Raw genomic sequence first — 22446 nt, forward strand, 5'->3', positions numbered from 1 at the left:
GTTTCAAACCGAACTGATCTTCAGAAGACTATAGCTTAGACCGTAGGGTGCTCAGTTACAAATGGTGCCATGGCAGCTCCTGTCTGTCACATTTGCACCAGAGGACGGCGAAAACTGCTGGTTGCAGTTTGCAGCTCTGCTCTGGGGCCCGATCCCTGTCCCCATCTACTGTCTGCAGAGAGAAAGGAAGGCCAGCCTGGGTAGCAAGTGATCCAGGAAGGAAGGAGAGAGGGGCTGATTGGGAAGGAGAGATAGGCGCTGCCCAGGGTTATTCATTACTGAGGCCCTTTAAACCTGGGATGAACCAGGAAACCATTGTGGAAGGCATAGAATAATACTTCATGACACCAAAAGATGGCCAGCTACACCTTGTTCAAGATCGAAGGTGAAATATTCCTTAAAATGTCTATTCTTAAGTGTCTCCCAACCAGGGTGTTTTGGTCAAGATGTTTTTTTTTAAATTTTTATTCCAATTATATTTATTTGTGTAGGAAACACATGTTGATAGAGAAATAATATTGTTCAGGGAAATGGGTCAGTGGGTAAAACACACTTGCTGCACAGACATAAAGACCCAAGTTCTGATCCCCAGTACCCACATAAAAAGTTCCTACTGTCTTTATTGCTTGGTTATCTTGTGAAAGACTTTGCGTTTCTTTGTCTTTTAAAAAGTATTTATGAGGACTCTCCACTTTAAAGAGTTTTTACTTAGCAAAATATCTTACATGGTCATTTTTTAAAGATCTGTATATGTGTCCCAGTTCTCTAGAATCAACATTACTGTTTAAGAAAATGGCTTATGCAATTATTGAAGCTGAGAAGTGCTCCGGTCTGTAAATTGCAAGCCGAAGAACTAAGGATCTGAAAGGAGGTGGGCCTGTGACCTGGGAGGAGCTGGCATTTCAGTCTGAGGCCAGAGAAGACCCAATGTCTCTGATTATGCATTCAGGTAGGAGAGCTCCCATGAGTAGGTGAGACCCACCCACATGCAAATATTAATCTCACCCAGACACATTCTCATGGATAGAAGCAGAATAATGTTTGGCCAAATATCAGAACACCCCATGGTCTAGTCCAGCTGACATATACAATTAATTACCAGCCCCTCCCTGCTTTTTGAGACTGGGTTTAACCATGTATTAGTGGCTAGCTTCTATCTTGTGACACTCCTGTTTCTGCCTCCTGAGTGTTGAGATTACAGATACATGTTTGTAATCCACCATGTCTGGCTCCTTTTTTTTTTTAAATTAAACCTTGAAATACTTTATTTTTTAGAGCAATTAGCTCTACTGTCAACATCCAGCCTCAAAGTAGTACAGTTTTTTTTTTTTTTTTTTCTGACAGTGGGCCTATGTGGACATATAATTGTCACTCAAATCTCATAGTTACATTAGGGCTCAGGTTCAGTCTTGGAGTACACCTGTTGGGGTTTGAAAAACACAAGATAGCATGTATTTATCATTGAAGTCTCATAGAGAATATTTTCTCTAGACGTCCTTCATGTTCAATCCATCTCTCTTCATTCCCTCAACCCCTGACAACAGGTCATCATTTTATTGTCCCCATAGTTTTGCCTTTTTAAAAGAAGGTCTTATAGCTGGAATCATGTAACATGTAGCCTTTTCAGATTGGCTTCTCTTCCTTGGTAATGTGCATATTAATTTTTTCTGTGTTCTCATGACCCGATAGCTCATTTCTTTTTACCGCTGAATAATTTTTCATTGTCTGGGTGTTCCTTGGTTTATTTACCTATCTACTTACCAATGGGGATCTTGGTAGCTTTCAAGTTTTGGAAATTATGAACGATTTACTCATGATTATTCAGTTGGGTAAACATCTTTGGGCAAGATTTTGTGTGGACTGGTTTTCAACACATTTGGACAAAGGCCAGAAGAGTGCACTTTTCTGGACCGTAAGGGAACAGGATGGTTAGTTTTGTAAAAACTGATCAAGTGTCTTTCCAAGTGTTGTGCATTCCCCATAGAAATAAATGAGTTTCTATGATTCATATCCCTGCCAACATTTGATGTCATACCTTGGAATTTGGTCATTTTAATGGGCTTATTATGGGTCTCATTGTCTTAGCTTTCAGGTTCCTAATGACAAGTAAGTAAGAGTATCTTTTTGTCTGTTTATTTCTGCATATCTTCTTTTTTATTAAGGAATTTTTATTCATTTTACATACCACCCACAGATCCTCCTCTTTTCTTTCTTCCTGCCCTCCAGCCTTCCCCCCAATGCCCTATTCCCTCCTCCAATAAGGTAAGGCCTTCCGTGGCGAGTCAGCAGAGCCTGGTCCATTCAGTAGAGGTGGGTCCAAGCCCTTTTTTGCGTATCTTCTTTAGTGTGGTGTCCCTTAGCATCTTGCTCAGTTTTTTTTTTTTTTTTAAAGATTTATTTATTTATTATGTATACAGTGTTCTGTCTGCATGTAAGCCTGCAGTTCAGAAGAGGGCACCAGATCTCATTGCAGATGGTTGTGAGCCACCATGTGGTTGCTGGGAATTGAACTCAGGACCTCTGGAAAAACAGCCAGTGCTCTTAACCGCTGAGCCATCTCTTCAGCCCCCTTGCTCAGTTTTTAATCAGACTTTTTTCTTCTTGTTGCTATTTAAGAATTCTTTGCATAACATTTCTTTATGCGATGTGTCTTTTAAAGATACTTTCTCCTACTTTTTGATCTTCTCATATGCTTGATATGCCTTTTATGGAGCATAAAATTTTAATTTTAATGAGGTCCAGCTTGATATCTCTTCTGTGGGTTGAGCTTCTGGATCTGTTTCTAAAAAATAGTCATCATATCCAAGTTCAATGACATGCTTTAGTGTGCTATTTCCTAGAAATTTTACACTCTACATTTTGCTTAATAATAATAATAATAATAATAATAATAATAATAATAATATCCATTTTGGAGATTGCTCGGCAGGAAGAGGTGCATGTGGCCAGGCCTGAGTGACCTAAGTTCTACCCCCAGATCCCATAGGTAGCAGGAGAGAGCTGACTGATGAGTGTTGGTCTCCGACTGTCACTCCTGTGCTCTGGCACAGGCACACCCGCACGCACACACGTAAACACCCAAAACAAAGGAAGCGAAATTGCTCCCCATTTTGAGTTCATTTTGAGATGGGTTTATGTAAGGCCCTTTGTCTAGATCCAGACTTTGGCAAGCCTGTCCAGTGTTCCAGCAGCGTTGTTGAAGTAACTGTCATTTCTCTGCCTCATTGTGTTTGCTCCGTTGTCAAAGATGAGCTGATTATATTTATGTAAGTCTATTTCTGGTCTCCCTATTCTGTTGCATTGATTTATTTGTCTAATCTTTTGCCAGAACCACAGTGTCTTGATTACAGGAATTTATAATAAGGTTTGAGGTCAGGGAGTGTCAGTCCCGGAAATTGATTCTTCTTCAATATTCTATGACTATTCTGGGTTTGAAGTCTATTTAAAAAATATTGCATAGTTCTATATTATCCTACTTAATGGTATTTATCTTGGATCTAACTATAATAATTATGCTGCAATAAATAACATTATAGCTATTGTTTTGTGAGCCTCTGCAAGTATATCTATAGGATGTTACTAATTGTTTTTAAATTGCAGTAATTAGATATGATCCCAGGTTATGTTTCCCACACCTTAATGACATGGGACATCTGGAAGTTTTTATTTGTTTGCCAATCTAATCTGTGGAAAATGATGATTAGGTCTAGTTGTTTCAGCTTGTATTTCTTTTCTTCTGAGTGAGGCCAACCATCTTTTTATGTTTTAGGACCACAGTATTCCCTATTTTTTGACGTGCTGGTGTCTACTCACTTTTCAGTTGGGTTATCGACCTCGTAAATAAGTAAGTGGTAGGATTTCCTCTATGCTATGAGATTAGTTAGATCCTTGTCTGCATTATGAAAACCATCTCTCTTTCTGCTGCCTATCTATGTTTTGGCCTCAGAATATGTTTTCCCTTACGGAGTAAGTTTTAAGCAATCGTGTGTGTGTGTGTGTGTGTGTGTGTGTGTGTGTGTGTGTGTGTGTAGAAGTGCCCTAAAACTGGAATTTGTATTATGATTAGTGCTGGGCTTGGGGAGCGTAGAGGACATGATGATACTTATAAACCACTTTTTAAAAAGACAACTGTTCAGTAAACAAAAGTTACCTTTTTGGGCCATTGCTACAAGTATCTTTTAAAAAAGTCCTTTGCTGCTTGTGTTTTGTTCTAAAACCCAGGATACTGGCCCTAAAGGATTGGACAGATTCATGGTGCTGTCATGGCTCTCCTCTTCAGTTCCCTATTAACCATAAATATTGTCTTTGTTGAGATTGAAGATTGCACACGGTAAAAAGATTAGGGCCTAACAGTAGAGTTAAAACAGTTGAAGGTGATAGATTTCAATCAAGCAACTTGGGTTTCTTAAGGTGAGAAATAACTTACCAACTTAGTTTCTTTCCTTAAATTTTCCTGTTTCTCCAAGGTGTTTTGGAATTGAACTTGTTACCTTTGCTTTTGTCTCTTCTGAACTTAGTTTGCAAATGTCATTCATCACTTGTCTATCTGGGAATCATTACCCTTGGGGAGGCAGTAGCAAAGATTTGGGAACATCAGCTCCCACAATCTGCAAAACAAGGGCCCTGGAAGATGACCCCCAGGGTCAGGATCACCTCTGCCTGCTGTGTTTCTATAGACTGGCTGGCACTGTATTTAAGGTCTAGATATGGAGAATAATGTAACGTGGAGCGTGGCGATCCTTGACTTCTCAGGGAGAGAACTCAGGCTGGAGGAACTAAAGTTCTACCAGAGAACTTGGAGGAACATCAGAGTGTGGGAGGCTCTTGGTTCATTACCATGAACTCATATCTCACAGCATGTTCAATTCAGTGTCTGGGTACTTGTGATTGCTTCCTACTAGTTAACCAAATGTTAGTCAGCATTCCTAGTTCACAAAACCTTTTCCGTGTTGTATCTCTGGAATCCATCCATTCTTGAGCAGATTCCTTCCATTCTGAGAAAAGACAAATGGTCTTGTCCATTCATCCTGTGGTCTAGTTTCCTGGGCACAAATCTTACAGAAGGGGTAGGCTTGGGAAAGGAAAGCCATGCCTGGAGAGTCAAGCAGTCAATACATTTTTCATTTAGGACCACAGTAACAGATAAAGAGATCTCTATTCTCAGCCCATATAAGTGGGAAGTCACAGCCAAGCGGCAAGGTGGGCATAATTGATGGGAAATTATTAGGAGGAAATACCAGGAGTGGGGAGGGTGTTCTGGTGAAATAAGTTTATGGTTTTGATCAGTGACATGCCAGGTTAGCAGATACTGATGGTGGAGGACAAGGGGATGATGGGAAATGAACTGTGTAGAACCGCCCCCTCCCAACCCCATCTGACTAAGCAAGGTTCTTGTAAAAACTGGACTCCTAAGGATATGTTGAAAGGTGGAACCTAGTCACAAAAGGAGTCTTAGAGGGGGTTATACCTTGTCAAGTTCTGGACCATTTCTTGTCTCAGGATAGTTTTGATGACTTCTCCATTTCCCATCCTCATCAGCGCGTTCTATGCAGGCTTTGTAGGGTCTGACCACAGAGGTAATTTATGGGAAGACTGATTGATAGAGTTCTCATGAGATAAGACGATTCAAAACAACCCTTTTTCCTGTCTTCTTGTCTTGTGTAGATGTTCTGAAAGTAAAGTTCAGGAGAAAGCCCTGGAGAACAAGACTCCTAAGTCTAGACAGCCACAAAGGCTTAAGGCATCAGGCAGACATCGTAGGAAGACTAACAGTGAAGGCCAAGCTTTATTTTACCCTTTTTTGGGCGGGGGGAGAAGGGAGGCTTGGAAGTATGTTTAAACAAAGAGATCAGCTATTTCCTTATTCTGGAGAAGTAGTAAAGATGTGGTATTTTTCTTTCTGTCACTTCCAGAGAATTCTTCAAGGGTCCCATGAGAAGCCCACGTAAGGGGAGCAGCAACAGTTTGTCTGGCCGAAGGGGAGATTTTCCTTCCTCCATGCAGCCGCTATCCAGGGAGCCGTTGTACTACGCCTCCAGCAGACCTGTCGCTCCAGCTCCCTGAGAACCAGACAACCTCTCCTCCTAGCCCTGCCTTTGTAAAAGAAAATTAAAAAGCCCCAGGCCGGCACTCCAAACCCACCGTGCCTGGGGAACCCCACAGGCCCCTTTCTGTTCTCTCCCTGCAACTCTCCAGAGGCCATACATCATCTAGGTAACCACCTTCAAAATGGGCTTTTGTCATTTTCCGTGCTGGGATGGGAGCCAGCCAACGCCGCAAAACCTCTGAGCTCCGAAGGAGCTGAACCAGCTGGTGGAGTTCCCGGAGCGTTTGAAAGTGCTATCCTGTTTCACAGAAACCCAAGACAATGGTTTGATGTTTTTAAAATGTAAGCTCTACCGTTTCTGGTTTTAATTTAATGGAAAGGGGATTTCCCTGTGAGGGATTTCGTTAGGAAGGGAGGAAGACGAGCTCCCCCTCTCCCCTCCCCCCCACAAGCCCATACTGCTTTCAGTTCCTCAAATGCTCACAGTACTCTGGCTTGCTTGTCCTTTGTTCAGGGTCTCAGCACCGCAAGGGAGGAAGGCTGCCTGGTTCAGGAAGAGAGGAACGCTGCAGAGTTTTGAGAGATGTAGGGTAGGCTTTCTATCACAGCCTCAAGAAAGCAGCATCCAACTTCGCACCCAGATCTCATTTGAACATTAAATTAATCAACTCATATTTTGTGCTTTTGAGACAGGGTCTTGCTTTGTGGTCCAGGACCTGAGCACTGCCACTGCCTGTCCCCGCTCTGTGTTGGGATGCAGGCCTGTTCTACCACGTCCATCTCATTATTTATATGTCCCAATGGGTAAATGCGTGGAGAGAAGAACATTTTCATTTGTTCTAGGAACTGATCCGTAAAGTTCTACTCAGTATATCTGGGTATAGTGAACAAACTTGTTATCTTAGCACTCAGGAGGCTGGTGTAAGAGAACTTCAGATTTGATACCAGGCTGGACTATATAGGGAAGAAAGAAAAGAACCATTAACTAACTAGACCCTGCCATGTCTTCTCAGAAAGCATTGGTGTAGTCTGCATTTCCTGTTTTCCTTAACCCAGAAAAAGTCTAATAAGATGGAAAAATAAATATGATTTTCTCCCCATTATGTCTTAATATTGAATTATAACAGAAACTCGGACTTATTTGGTGGCTCCTGTGGGTCATTTATCATCTCTGCTCTTCCTTTTTCCTAGCAAACTCAGTAGATTCTCTTTAACATGTTAGTGGGCTATTTACCTCACAATCCACAGATAACTGTACATGCAGATGTCATCCAGAGGTTTTCTGTAAGAGGTCTCTGTGCAAATATAAAGGTGAAAAAGCAAAAATCAATTAGGAAAATTGAAAACAAAAACAAGTTAGGCGTGGTGGTTATGTTGTAGTCTCAGCTATTCATGGAAGTTGTTCAAAAGTTCAAGACCAGCCTTGGGCAAAAGTAAATGGACCGGTGAGTGGTGGGCCTAGGCAACAGATTCTTCTGGCTTCAGATTTGCTTTGGGTCTCCAGGTTTTTTCACTTTGCCGAAGCTCTTCACAGACTTTCAGATAACCTGGCCACTGGGTTTCATTTAAGTGTGTTCTCCAAGGAATGCTTTAAATAGAGGTGGTATTATTTTCAACCCACTCAGATTAGTTAACTAAGCCATCCTGTGTAATGACAGCATGTGGTGAACTCAGAAGGACACCAGTTCAAAGCTGGACGATTTCAACCATGTTCAGAGAATCCTTGATAAACTCTGGATGTCAGACCCCAACTTTGAAATTTGAAAACCTTATGCTGGGAAGTTTCTTTTCCCTCAATAAAGTTTTTATTTATTCTTTAAAATTGTGTACATTTATATATTTTGATTAGATTCATTCATCATTACCTTCCTCCAACTCTCTCTAGTGCTCCCCATCTCTCTTGCAACTTAATGGCTTCCTTTCTCTTTTTGTTGTTAATAACCACTTGAGTTCAATTATTGCTGCCTATATATATGTGTAAGACTGGGGGGACAGTCATTGGGCCATAAGCAACCCACCAACATCCGTGTCCCTAAAGGAGAGTAACTCTTCTTCTCTCAGTAACCATTTGGCTGCCAATACCTCCTTTGCCAAGGTGAGACCCCTACCACACATGCTAAGCAAGTGCTCTACCACAGATCTATATCCCTAGCCTATAAATTACTTTTTTATTTTGAACAACAAATAGAGATTATAAATGACACTTCTGCTTATGTTACATGTGCATTTATATGAACTCCCATGCAGCAAGTTAAAATCCTAATTAGTAGGTATGATTTAAAGTCAATGGCTTTGCAACTGCATTCTATCAACTTCTGCTGAGCCTAGGATTCCACAGATGTGCCTCAGGTTAGCTGCTCGACAGCCTGTAGGAGTTCTAAGAAAGTGGATGTCTGGGTTCTTCTATTACAGAAGGTTAGACCCTCTTTTGTCTGTTGATATTTAGTCTTGCTCTCAGTTTGAAAAAATATTGCTGATTTTAAAATGTTTCCTGGTCATCCACAAAGCTCGTCTACCTAGGATACTGATGTTGGAGTAAAAATCCTCTTTGCCCTGGTCCTGCTTCTGGTCTTAATTCTCCTCTTGTGACATTGTTTCTGCATCACACATTTCCAGAGTACAAGAACTCCCCTAGCAACTGGCGGATGTTCTCTGTGGACACAATCCTCCTATATGCAGTTTCTAATAGAGAGATGAGCAGTGGACTATGACCTTGGGGCAATGACTTCATTTAAATTCTTAGTTATGTCTTTCTTGTTTACCTCTGGCATCACCTGCTATATACATGACATATATGGACAACATGCATGTTTAATTACATCTTCTTTCTGATTACAGATGTACGAAGAACAACGAGGAAATCAGAGCGTCTCATCCTGAGGACTAAGAGGATGGAAGCTCTGTGTTCCTAGCGTTGTTTCCCCTCTGAGGATCTTCCTGTGTAGCCGGGCTAACAGGGCCTCCCTGCCCTTGGACTTTCGGCCGGCGCTCTCAGTGGACTCCGCTCCTGGCTCTGCCTTGCAGTCTGCGTTTCACGACACGCTGTCAGTCTCTTCCATGTTCTAGTGCCAGCCGAGGAAATGACCGTTTCTTTTCTCGTCGGCACCCATTCCTCATATTCCGACCCCGCGTGCCCTCTCTTCCGACTTGCCTCTCCTCTTTCACTTGACAAATGACCTTTCTCTCGCTCCCCAAGTTTCCTTCAAGGGCTTCGTTTTCTCATTTAGAAGTAGTCCCGATGGAACTTTCCAATTTGATTTTTGGTTTTCATATCATTTACCTCACCTCTCAGACATCCTGGGGGTTCATTAAAACAAACCAACAAACAAAATACTTACTTCGATAAATAAGTAACAAAATACCTTACTGGGAAATAGACACTAGAGCCTCAATGAGCCACGCTCAGGTTCTGTGATGTTCCTTCAAATGCTGCCGCCGCTCGCTGCTAATGGAAAACCAAGATCTGAGTACGACGTTTTGATTAATCCTGTGCAATACATTGTACCCACTCATGGCCTTTCAGATAATTCATCCTGAGTTCACTCTGGGAGCAGATCAGAATGAAGAATGGAGTCATTGCTTTAGGTATTTTTCCAGCCTAGGAACATGCATCCATGAAATGTTTTTTCAACTTTTTTTTGCCTCCATGTCGCTGAAGAGTCTCCATCCCCACAGTCCCCATATTTTCCACAGCACTTTCCACACTCTACATGTTTACTTCTGTGTCCAGCACTTTGCCTCATTCCCTCCAACGGTGGCTGGTAGGTAGTGAGTGAATGGGGGGGGGCAGTCAACAAATGCAACCATAGAGCACCAGCATACAAGTAGGCGAGGTAGTCTTGTTACTGCTGTAAAACAGATGCAAGAGTCAGCTTGCCCTGGCGTCGGTTGACTTGGCCAAGGTCTCCAGATTCAGAGCGCCCGAGTCTGCTGGAAGCAACTAAGCTTTACAGCTGATGAAAAGATGCAGTGGTATATGTAAGTTCATGGAAATCCTGTGGAATTCATTTTATGACTTCGTCTGTAAACCCAGATGTTTGCTGAGAAAACATCTTTTAAGACTCCAGTATATGCAAATTGCTTTTAGATCCTTTAGCCAAATGACAGCCGTGAGCCCCCAGAGCACATGCTCAGTGCATTAGGACAGTGTCTGCCTGCCTGCCCGGACCTCATGAGCCTGTCAGCACTTCCTCTGCTCTGCTCATCCTGGAGCTCCCCAGTGGCGTCTGTTCCTGGGAACTTGGCAGATAGTCTCCCTGTGGGAGCCAACTTGATTTGATTTCACTCCCCTGACTGAAGCTCCATGGTCTGTTCAGCCTGTTTAATGTGGTCTCCATTATCTATCTGCTCCATCACTACGGTCTTTCTGTACTGGGGTGGGGGGGGAGGGTGTGGACTATTGCTATCTTTTTTTCCCCCCAACTGTTGCTGTTAGTGACCATAGTTGGCTTTTTTTTGTTTTGAGCTAGAATCATTTTTTTTATCACAAGGGGTGAGGTGTGTGTGTGTTAATTAGATCTCTATGCTAACTGCTCAGGGCTCACTTGTCTATTTGCCCTGAAGAAGATTCTTGGTAACCCCTATTATATTTGGTCACATTTTGGTTGATTTGGACACACTCCAGTTTCAGCCCTATAGTTCTAGTTTAAAGTTAATATTTTGAAAATCAGGAGTATCAGGGCAGAGATAAAATTGGCAGATAAACTTCTGTACTACGAATAACACAATCTTTTTCTTTAGAAATGTGCATGCTGCTTATTCTGTGTCAGCAAGGTGGAGCCTGAGATCATCTTACTGTACGTGGCAGTATTTACGATTACTTTCTGGAGATCGGAAATCCTGGTAGAGTTCTAAAGCAAATGAAACTTAATGTCATGAAGATGGAGCCACAAGCGTTCTCACAATTGTGCAAATCTCCAAGAGACATGGCAGTGGAGAATTAATTCAGAAAATGTTTATGAAAATAATGATACCTACCAAAATTACAGTAGATTAAAAATGATCTGTATATATTTTAAATTTTCTAGGTCTTTGTCAATGTAGGGTTACACAGAATGTTCTGTCGATGCATTTTCTGAGCATAGTTCCATTTCTCCTCTTTGGAAACAAATGGATACTGGGCAGCTCTGATCATACCTGCAGAGAGAAGCCTTGGCCTACCCGCTGTGTGAGCCAATGCATTCTTCCTCGCTTTGGGTTTGCTATTATGGAGTTGACAATCCCTGTTGCAGCAGCCTCATAGAGCTGTGGGAAACTCAAATAAGATAGCACATGTGCAACTTGAGGATTATAGGTATTGTGTCAATAGAGACATCATGGTTGTGGTCATAGTTGGGTCAGTGTAGGATGGAGGGAGATGAAGTTGGTCCTCTTTCATCAATGTCCAGGACAGTGTCTTGATTGTCCAACCATTACCATTTTTTTGGGGTGTGTGTGTGGGATCTTTCCTTAGGGATCACAGAGTAGAGAAAAATAACAAACAGAAATCAAGATACCGCTTGGGCAAATATTGATAAGCACCCAATCATCTCATTTTCTAAGACTGCACATGAATATTGCCTAAGCTCCAGGGCTAAGTGAGGCTTCCAAGTGTTGCTGCTCCTGAGTCTGAAAGCTCCATAGTCATGAACAGGTGACTTAGAAGGGAAGCAGTGATCTATGTGGGAGAAAACAGGAAGCCAGCAAGGCTGGCGGTAGTACTGAGAGAAGGAAGTGAGTCTTGGGACTACCCAGCCTGAGATGCTCCTAGGGGCTGGGAGACTTGGCGGGCTCCCACCCTGGGAAACCACAGTTACTCCCTGTAGCTCTGTTCAATCCAGGGTCTGGACTCAGATAACAAAATTAACAGTTTCTCTTCTATGGGCATTGGAAGCAAGAGATAGTGTGTGTCAGGACAGAGAGAGAAGCAAAAGAGGGGGCAGTAGCCTACGTTCCTTCTTTAACTGTATCTGCTTAAGGAAGAGTATGTGTACAACACCCCAAAGGGAATGGGAGTAACGGACAAAGACCATCCTGGTAGTATGGGCTCTCTTAGGACTGTAGAGAAGTCATTGGTCTATCACCACAAAGATGTCTCATTGCACGGAGTTTAATTCCTTTTCTGTGACATGACTTTGGTCAGTTTGGGCAGAAAAGCCAGGAGGAAGGCAGAGAGGCATTCACTGTGCAGAAGAGTGTTGAGAGCACATTTTCCTTCCATCGTTTTGCTGAAGATGACATGGTAACCAAGTCTGGCTAGTGCTTGCCTAGGTTTTGCATTCACTGTACATGGTTTTTATCCTGTAAACGAAGAGACTGTGTCACGGGAAACGGTTCCTGTGAGCACGCTTGGAATGTCTCTATGAAAGCAGTATGGGTGTTTTGTTTCTTACAATTTTTCCAAGTTCTCAGAGAGAACACTCAGAGGAAATAAAACTGGGGATGAATGGGCATCTTCTTTAGAGCTGAAAGGCTGTGTCTTGCAGTTTTCCTATTAAAAAAACTGGGCACAGTGTTATTATTCGTAAAGAGTGGATTCATCCTGCTGGCTCTCATTTATTCAGAATTTGGGGTGAGGCTCTGACCACAACAGTGTCCCGTGAACAAAATGAGCCATTTAGCAGTTTCAAGACTACACCCTCACTTCTCCTACTCATTACATTTTCTTTCTTTTCTTTTTTTTTTTGAGAAAAGAATGTGTCACTACAGCTGCTACCATTTAGCTACTTGGAGAAACTTCTGTCATCTTTATGCTTTTCTTCCCCATCTCTCAAAGCAAAAATGAAGTTATATTCCAATAAGAATGTCAGTAAATTGACATTTATAAATTGCTTTAATAGTGTATATTGGCAGTGAGATGGTTAAATCTTGCCTGTCATCTTGGTTGGTTAAGAGATACCTGGGAGATTTGTAATATACAGATCTCTGGCTATCTACAACGACATTTCTAGAAGTGATTAGATCATGGGAGCTCTGATCGAATCAATGATCTAATCCATTAATAGATTCAAAATTTGAGTCAACTGCTGGAATTCGGTAGTTCTGTGGAAAGTGGAGACTGGTCAGAGGAAGTTGTCAAGCTCCTTCTGTTTCCTGCTGCTGTGTGTTGAGCGGTGTCTCCATGCTGCCCTGTTCCTCTGTGGTGTTCTGCAGTGGGCTAAAACCTGTGAAGCTGTGAGACAGACTCAGTTCTTCTTCCGTTAAGGTCTTGGGTAAGGTATTTTGTCAAAGCAATGAAAGGATGAATAGTTCAAGAGGTAGGATAACTACAGTTTTCTTTGAATTGACTGGTGTTACATGGATTCCATAAGCTTCCTGAAAGACCCTAGCCCTTCGGGCTTACACCCCCAAGCCTCGGAAAGGAGAAACTTCAAGCACCAGGAAATGAGAAACTAAAAATCTAGTTCCAAGGGCAACCTGACTCAGCCACTACTCAATCACCCCTGCCAAAATGTAACAATGTAAAGAGATTTCTGTTAAGAGATGTGCTCAACTGTGACTGGGATAGTTGCAGGTGTTCCAGGAAGGACCACTGTGACCTTTGTGTAAACTCCACTCCTGCCCTGATATCCCCCTTGAGGTTTCAGGAAGAATGTACCTGTTGAGGTAACTGTACCCCCTCTGTGATCACTCTGTAACCAGACCATGATATTGTGAAACGAAATTGTATGGGAATTATAATCTTATGGCTTTTGTGGGTTTTTCCCCATGGGGCTGCAGTAAGATGCGGCTCTTGCTCTTAGGAGCAGAGTTTGCCCTTCTGTACAGAAGCTTCTTCAATAAACACCTCTTGCTGTTGCATCAACTGGACCGGAGTCTGGGTTCTTGGGGTGCCCACTCGAGACCCCCCCAGATTTTGGGGTCCAACACTTCCCAATATTATAATTACTTTTTTTGATAATTCTTAATGTTTATGCTGTTTTTTTGACAATGAATTGCCATTAATTTCTTAAAAATTATTTTTTCCTACTGGATATGGAGATACAGGTCTGTAATCTAGGCACTAGGGAAATTGTGGCAGGAGGATCATGAGTTCAAGGCCAACTTCACAATGAAGTCTTGTCTTAACTTGAATAACAACAACAATAACAACATTCTTTTTTATTTTTGCAGGAAACCATGAAATGGCTTCAGTATGTTTGCTTAATTATTGGGTGGATCCTATAACAGAGAAGGCATAAACCAGCTAGTAGGAATGTAGTGCTCCTACCACCAGAAGGCTGGTTTATGCCTTCTCTGTTTGTGTATGCTTAGCTTGATGTCTTCACTCTTACACTGGTCAGTACACCAGCCTAGGGGATGGGGCTGCCCACAATGGTCTGCATTGTTCCATATCAATTAAGGCAATCGAAACAACAGGTTGGACAGGCCAGCCTGATGTAGACCATCTTTCATTGAGCTTCTCTTCGTAGGTGATTCTAGGCTGCATAAAGTTGACAATTAAGACTAAGCATGACAGTTGTTGGTCCCTACCTTGTTCATAGCTCCCAGGAGGATAGATGTCAGGAAGTATAGTAGGAGCCATGTCTTTTATACAAAAGCCAGCATTATTGAGGTGTAATTTACAGAAAGCAAAATGTACCTCTTATAAATACATAACAATGAGTTTTGCCTAATATCTATGCCACTTCAGTCAAAACACTGATTATTACCATTATTCCTGGAAGTTCCCTGAAGTCTTTTGCAGAAAGCAGCATTTCTTTTTTGGCATAGATCCCTACAGGCATGCTTTCTGTTCCTATTGTTTGGATTGTGCCAGAATTTCAGAGAAGTGGAATCACAGCAGGTACTTTCAGGCTGGAACCTGGGTGATACCAATTGCAAATGTGAGCATGCCCCATACTCAATTCCATGCCACTTCAAGTTATAATGCACCATGAATACTCTTTTGTGTCTGGTTTCTCTTGCTCAGTATGTTCTTTTAGGCTCATTTATCTTGTGCAGATCTGTAATTCAATCCTTTTTGTTGCTCTATGGAATTCCATGTTATAAATTTCTGCAGCTTATGTGTATGTCCCTCTATCGATGGTCATAAGGGTTGTTTGGGCTTTTGTGACTAGAACTGCTACAAACAGTGAATATAAGTAAGTGTTTTTGTTGAATATGTTTTCATTTGGGTAAACAGAAGCAATATGGCTGGATCATGTGGTTCTGTGTTACCCAGGAAACATGTTGCGAAATTAATCCCCAGCGTAGCAGAGTTGATCTACTGGAGGTGTTTAGATGCTATTATGGATAGATCAATGCCCCCACAGATAGCGTTTGCTTCTTGGATGCCACACAAAGGGCAGAAAGCCATTTTGCCTCCCTCCTTCTGCCATATGCAGATGCAGCAGGGAGTTCCTAGTCAGAGACCAAGAGGCTTGAACTTTAACCTAGCATTTTCTGGCCTCTGGAGCTGGGAGAGATGATTTTTCTTTCTAAGTATATGGCTTCTGGCATTCTGTTATAGCGCTAAGAGAGGACTATAACGTTTAGTAACTCAGGAGACTGTTGAGCTGTTTTCAATGGAGGGTCCAACGCCCCACAGCCTTGTCAGCTGCGCACGACAATCCCGGGTGTTCCACAAAGTCACCAACACCGACTGTTGTTAGCTTTTAACTAGCCAGTACAGCAACCCTGTAGTAACACCCTGTGGGTTTTATTTCTATTCCTGTGATGGTCGATAGAAGCATCCACAATTCTTTCTTCTGGCTCTTTTGAAATAGGCAGTCCATTACGGTGGCTATACATACCCGCTCACTAGAAATTATTTCTCCTTCTCCCTATTGTTTAGGACCCATTGAATGAAATTTCCCTGGTCCTCTACCTCCACACACCCCCTTTAACCTCTAGCAATCACTATTCTTCGCATTGACTTTAGAAATATTCCACACAAGAGTGAGATCACTCAGTATTTATCTTACTATGCCTGGTTTATTTCATTTAATGGAGCGACTCCCAGTTCTGTCTCTATTGTTTCAAATGGCAGGATTTCATCTTTTCTTGTGACCAGTAATGCCCATGCACATGCACACATCCTATATTTTATTTATTCATTCATCACATGTACACTTTGGTTGTTTTTGTGTTTGGATACTGCCAGCAGTGCTTTATTTATTTATTTATTTATTTTTGGTTTTTCGAGACAGGGTTTCTCTGTGTAGCTTTGCGCCTTTCCTGGAACTCGCTTTGGAGACCAGGTTGGCCTCGAACTCACAGAGATCCGCCTGCCTCTGCCTCCCGAGTGCTGGGATTAAAGGCGTGCGCCACCACCGCCCGGCCAGCAGTGCTTTATTAACCATGGAATGCCCTGCCTGCTGAATACTTGTGCACTCAGACTACAGTGATCAACTAAATCTTTTTTTGTGTGTGTGTGTGTGGTTTTTTGAGACAGGGTTTCTTCGTATAGTTTTGGTGCCTGTCCTGGATCTTGCTCTGTAGACCAGGCTGGCCTTGAACTCACAGAGATCCACCTGCCTCTGCCTCCTGAGTGCTGGGATTAAAGGTGTGCACCACTGGCACCCAGCTTCTTCCTTTCTCTTAATTTCCATTTAATTTGCTCTTTATTTTCTAGCTCCCTGAGTTGTGGTGTAGGGTGATGTAGATCATGGAGTTTGGACTTTGCTTCTTTTGCATGTAAGCACAGACATCTTCCTCTAAGCACCCCCATAGCTGCGTCTTATGAACCTTGATACTGTATTGTATTTTATTATTACTCAGTTCAATAAAAGTTCTAATTCTCCAAAAAGTTTTAGACATACCTTAAAAAATAACAAGGTAAGAGCTGGATATGGTAGCATACACATTTTATCCCAAGCATTGATGGGGCAGAGGCAGGTGGATCTCTGAGTTCAAAGCCAATCTAATCTATATAGTGAGTTCTAGGCCAGCCAAGACTACAGAGTGAGACTATCTCAAAACAAACAAACCTCTCTCTCTCTCTCTCTCTCTCTCTCTCTCTCTCTCTCTCTCTCTCTCTCTCACACACACACACACACACACACACACACAAAATCACTCTAGGATATGAGAAAGGTGTGGAATTGACTTCTGTTCACATTTTAGTGTGGAATTTAAATCAAATGCACATATAGAAACTAGGAGATGTAGTCCCTAACTGGGAACCATGCACATAGCTAAATAATGGGCTTCTTTTACTAAAAAGGAAGAATATTATTAGAGAAACCAAGAAAAAAATCATCTCCATCATGATGATTAAGTAGCCACTTACCTGCAGCAGACCATCAATTACATAGATGTGGAGAGAAAATGTTCTTTAGTGTGGGATGAAGTTGTTGGCTGGTGGGATTTTAATGTCCTGTGAAACTCACACACACAGGAGATTTAATGAAGGCCATTCCTAATTCATAGTCTATGCAAGGAGAGTGATAATTGTAGACATGAACACAATATACGTAGTATACAGCAGGCAATTAATGCTCCCACACCAGCCATCAGGTTCTGAGCAGAGAGATAATACAAAGGAGGTGGTGATGAAGTCTGGCTTGTCAAGTGCCCAAGGTAAGACGTGACCACTGAGGCTGGGGGTGTGGCTCTGTGGTGCAGAGCAGATGTATGCAGCCTTGAGTTCGTTCTTTCACAATGCGCACGAGACAGCCAGTGATTACACCGTGAGTGAGTCACAACCAGTTAGCTTCTCTCGGGGAGGCATGGTCTCAATTAGCTCAGGAACAACAGAGGAGGGGTGAAGACAGGCAGCTTCTCCTTGATCTTTGGATTCTGGGTGGGATTCAAACCCACATTTCTCTTTAGACCTGGACAATGGAAGTCAAAACTCCCCACAGGAGTCATCTGTGCACTTTGATTTTGTTGCCCAGAGCTAACATCAGTTTCTTCCTCTCACCCTGTTTTCATCCATCTCTCGACATGTCAACAGACAGAGAGCTTTTAGGTACTTGCTTAATATGGAAAGAAGGCAGGAACAAAGGAAAGAAAGGATACTATTCTATCATCCCAGACGCCATGAAAGAAATACACCATGACCAAAAGGAAGAGATGATAAGACAAAAGACACATGTGTGTTCTGTTCCATTCCCATTTCCCTTTCTCTGCTTCTGGTATTATTTTAATAGAAGAAGTATTTTAATAGAAGAATAGTAGAAGTCATGGAACTGGGCTGCATTTTTTTCCTTTCCCTAAGTCCTAAGGTGGTGAGGGTTGCAAGGCAAGTTTATTGGTAGCTCTTGAGGTTAGGGAAAGATGTCTTAGGACGCAACAAGACTCCAGCCCTCCACGGTTGACCCTAATCTCAAAGCAGCAGTATCTCCTTCGTGGGCTCTCTGGTCATTATGAAGTTTCCTTCTTCTAAATAACTACTACCAGGTCAAAACAAGTTCTTATGTGTGAGCATCAAGAACAGTGGCCTCACGAAAGGGACACATTTGGTTATTCAAGCTTTATTTTGTTGGTTTGTTTTTATAGCTGCAGAACCACTGTGTGGTTCCAATCAGCTGGCTTTTGTTACCCAAACATGTGAAGAAGCAAACAGTGTGGAGCTTTTTTTCCAGTCCTAAACCTCAAACGCTGGTGTTAGCAATTTATCTCCAGACATAGAGGGCTTTGAAAAGCTGAGTTAGTCTGTAAAGGTGGGTTCCTGCAGAGGAACCTTCCAAAAGTGCCTCTGAAGGAGAATCGCCATGCTGAGAATCAAAACCCAGGAGTCATTTCCCAAGTCAACAAATACACTGTGGAGAAAGATTTTATTCCGTTTGTGAGATAAAACATCTTTAAAAGTGATTAAGAGAAAAAAAGCTATGTTTTAAACTTCTCCTAAGGCTAAAGTGACTGTAAAAATGGTAAACCTGGTTTTGTGATGGTAGTGCTTAGGTAGCAGTTTATTATTATTTTTTTTCCAAGGGGGATTTGAATACTTGCCTCAAACTCTACATTATGGTCAGCTTCCTTTTCACATTAAGTTGTGGGAAAGGAAGTGACCAGATCACACATTATCATTTATATTCCCCCAAGTATTTAAAATGTATATGGTAGTCACAGAGACAGAGTTCTATAGACCTTGTGAACACTGGGAGAAGAGAAGAAAGGTGTCAGTGTTTATTGTTGTGGTGCCCAGAAGAATAAGATCCTAGGCAGATTAGAGATATCCCATAAGGAAGTAGGAACTCTAGTGTGTATGTGGGCTCCACACTCTTGGCTTGTTGCTGTGAGAGTCCTTTACCTGGGGATATAATTAGCAGATAGGAACATGCTGATCATCTATCTTCACAGAGGGAAGCATGGCAATGCAACCTTGAAACTAGATCCTTCTCAATTTAAACCTTTGTCCCTCCATTTGTGATTTTTTTCAGAGAATGATTTAGACTCCCAGTTTGATTTCTTTATCTATAAAGCAGATAGGTTGATAAAATGATGCTGGTAAGTTGGCATGAGAGTATTGAATAAAGTGTAGCTGAGTGAAGTCCTCAAGACCTACCCTGCGTATGCTGGCACATCCTTCCATATTGCTGTAAACTTAATAATAGCTAAGAAATGGAACCAGCTTAGCTGCCCATCAGTGGCTGAATGGATAGAGAAAATGTGATACGTATATGCAATGCTGCTCTATTCACCCATAAAGAAAAATGACAGTTGTAAGAAAACTGATGGAACTGGAAATCACATTAAGTGAAAGAAGCAAGGTTCAGAAAGACAGATGCTGCATGTATTCTCTCAGGCACAGAGCCCAGATTTAATTGTGTATGTGTGTGTGTGTATGTGTGTGTGTGTGTGTGTGTGTGTGTGTGTGTGTGTGTGTGTGTGAGAGAGAGAGAGAGAGAGAGAGAGAGAGAGAGAGAGAGAGAGAGAGAGAGAGAGAGAGAGAACTAGAAAGGGAACCATTAGAGCAGAAGAAGCTATCATGAGTGAGAGGAAAAAAGAAGGCATTGGAATGCACGTGACCAGAAAGCAGAAGGTGGATTATGGAGAAAGTTGCAGAAGGTTCAGGGCTTGGAGGATGGATAAGTAAAATAGATGCATGGGATATTACATTTAAAATATTTGTTTAAAGAACAAAAAAAAAACCCCTACTCCCCACCTAGGGAATACTGTATACTGCCTACAAACGCACTGCCACAGAGTGGGTACTTAAGAAATGCAGCTATTATCTAGTGTGTGAGCTGGTATTGTTCCCTCTTATCCAGGCACACACTAAGAAACAGAAGTCAAGTAGTCTTTAGTGAGTCAGCACCAGTGCTGAGCATGCTTTCAGCCTCAGTGGTGGTGGGCTGTGTTTACTTGCAATAAAGGGAACGAAAGCTTTGAGGGCTATTTTAGGACTGTTTATGCTCGTCAGCTGTGACAGAAGTACTGTACACAGTGGAGTGTGTGGGATCCACGAGGCTGCTGTGCCTGCTTATTTCGGAGGAAAAAAATGTGTAAGTGCACGTGAGCTGCAGTTAAAAAATTATTCTATGTGTACTTGAGTCTTTAGACAGCATCTTGAATATTGCTGATTTAGTCTTTTGTTCCTTTGTCCTCTGTCTGCCTTTCTCGTGTGTGTGTGTGTGTGTGTGTGTGTGTGTGTGTGTGTGTGTGTGTGTGTTGGGCATTTGTTGGCCCTTCCCATTTACTTTATAATTTTCCTGGTTCCTGGAGTGTGAAACAGGAGTCCCTTTGTTATTATCTTGAGCAGACTTGTAAGGCACATGCACATCTTGTTGGCTTTCCTCATCCAAGGCAGCCCAGTGCCTCTCAGAAAGTTTTTATGTTCCATTTGTCCCCAAAAAGAGAAAAGCTTGAAGCTGTGAGAGCTCACAGGCCTCCATGTTTGAGGAGCCTGCCTTGGGTACTCATCCAATGCCGTGAACTAGGAAACAAGAAGTTCACTGTGAACACAGGCTCTGAGATTTGCTGGGCAAGACGTGACCACTTTAGGCAGCGAGTGTATCAGGGAGATGCACACCACAGAGTGGAGAGGAACAGTTTCCCATTGGGAGCCTTGGGACTCTCCAAGTTTCCCAGGTGGAAGTAATTCTGTGCAGAAGAAACAACCATAGTAGGATTTCTGGGAGAGCCAGCAAGGCACTGGAAGGCAGATTTCATGGAGAGTAGAGTGTAAGAAAGTTTCTTAATAGAGAAAGCCCTCTATTAAGCCTGCCGTGAGGGATAAGTATCATCTATCCATGCATGCATCCGTGAATCCAGCCATCTATCCATCAGTCCATCCATCCATCCACCCATCCACCCATCCACCCATCCACCCATCCACCCAAATATCCATCAATGCAAGCATCTGTTTGTCCATCCACCAACCCACACACTGGTGATTCCTTTCTTTGGAGTAGCCACTTTGCCACATGAGTACGGCATCCCAAAGGAAAGAGTGAGTGTCCTTGAGTTGAGAAGCCCGACCCTCTGAAGATAAGCTTGTTTACAGTCCTCCTTTGAACTTGGTAGAGTGCTTTTTCGAAACTGGGGATGCTTCTGGAAGAAATTAGGGTCAAGTGAGCAACAAGTCTGAGTTTCCGGAGGTATGCACAGACAAGGAGAACTAAATGCACCTGTGATTTCTCCTATCACTTCATTGCGTGTAGCTGCTCACAGACGATTTTGTTTGAAATGGCTGAAAACAAACGTTCTAGAAAGTGACTAACCATGTGGACACCTTAAATGGATGTTCCACCCTTGCTGAAGTGGAATCAAAGCAACGATCACTCTGGAATCATTTCTCAATGATGACTCTGAGCCTTGGGTCCCCAGCCAGACCTGCAACAAGCCTGGTTTGGGCCAAGCTTCAATCTACACATACCATGGTGCTTACATCCCAGCTGACCTCAGCTCAGGAATGGCCAACACCTTTCAAGGTTTTGTGTTTGTGTTATTTTTTTCTTCTCAAAATAAACTCCAAGTGTCCTTATCTGGTAACTGAGGTCTTCTCCTTCATGAATTTTCTTCTCCAGATGAACAGAACTATTTTCATTGGCATCTACTGGTCCCCAAATTCTAGTTTTGTTTTCAATCATTCTTGTTTGGAATACTTCTCTTTATGTCACTTCCTACCGGTCTTTGTAGATTTTTTGTTTGTTTGTTTTATTTTTGAGACAGGGTTTCTCCATGTAGTTTTGGTGCCTGTCCTGGATCTTGCTCTGTAGACCAGGCTAGTCTCGAACTCACAGAGATCTGCCTGCTTTTTGCCTCCTGAGTACTGGGATTAAAGGCGTGTGCCACCACTGCCTGGCCTGTCTTTGTAGATATTTTTATAGCAGATTGCTCTCCTCCCATTAATGAGGCTTACCTTCTGCCTGCCTTACTTAAAACAGTGCCCTTATAATAAGACCCACTTGCAGATCCTTGTTACATACACACATACACACACACACACCACACACACACACACACACACATGATCTTGGGTCCCCTCACAAAACTAGTTGCATCAATGGCTGCTGAGAGAAGGAGAATCAATTTTCTTCAGGGATGAGACT

This window comes from Peromyscus leucopus, chromosome 11 (assembly GCF_004664715.2).
Source record: "Peromyscus leucopus breed LL Stock chromosome 11, UCI_PerLeu_2.1, whole genome shotgun sequence".
NCBI classification, from domain to species: Eukaryota; Metazoa; Chordata; class Mammalia; order Rodentia; family Cricetidae; genus Peromyscus; species Peromyscus leucopus.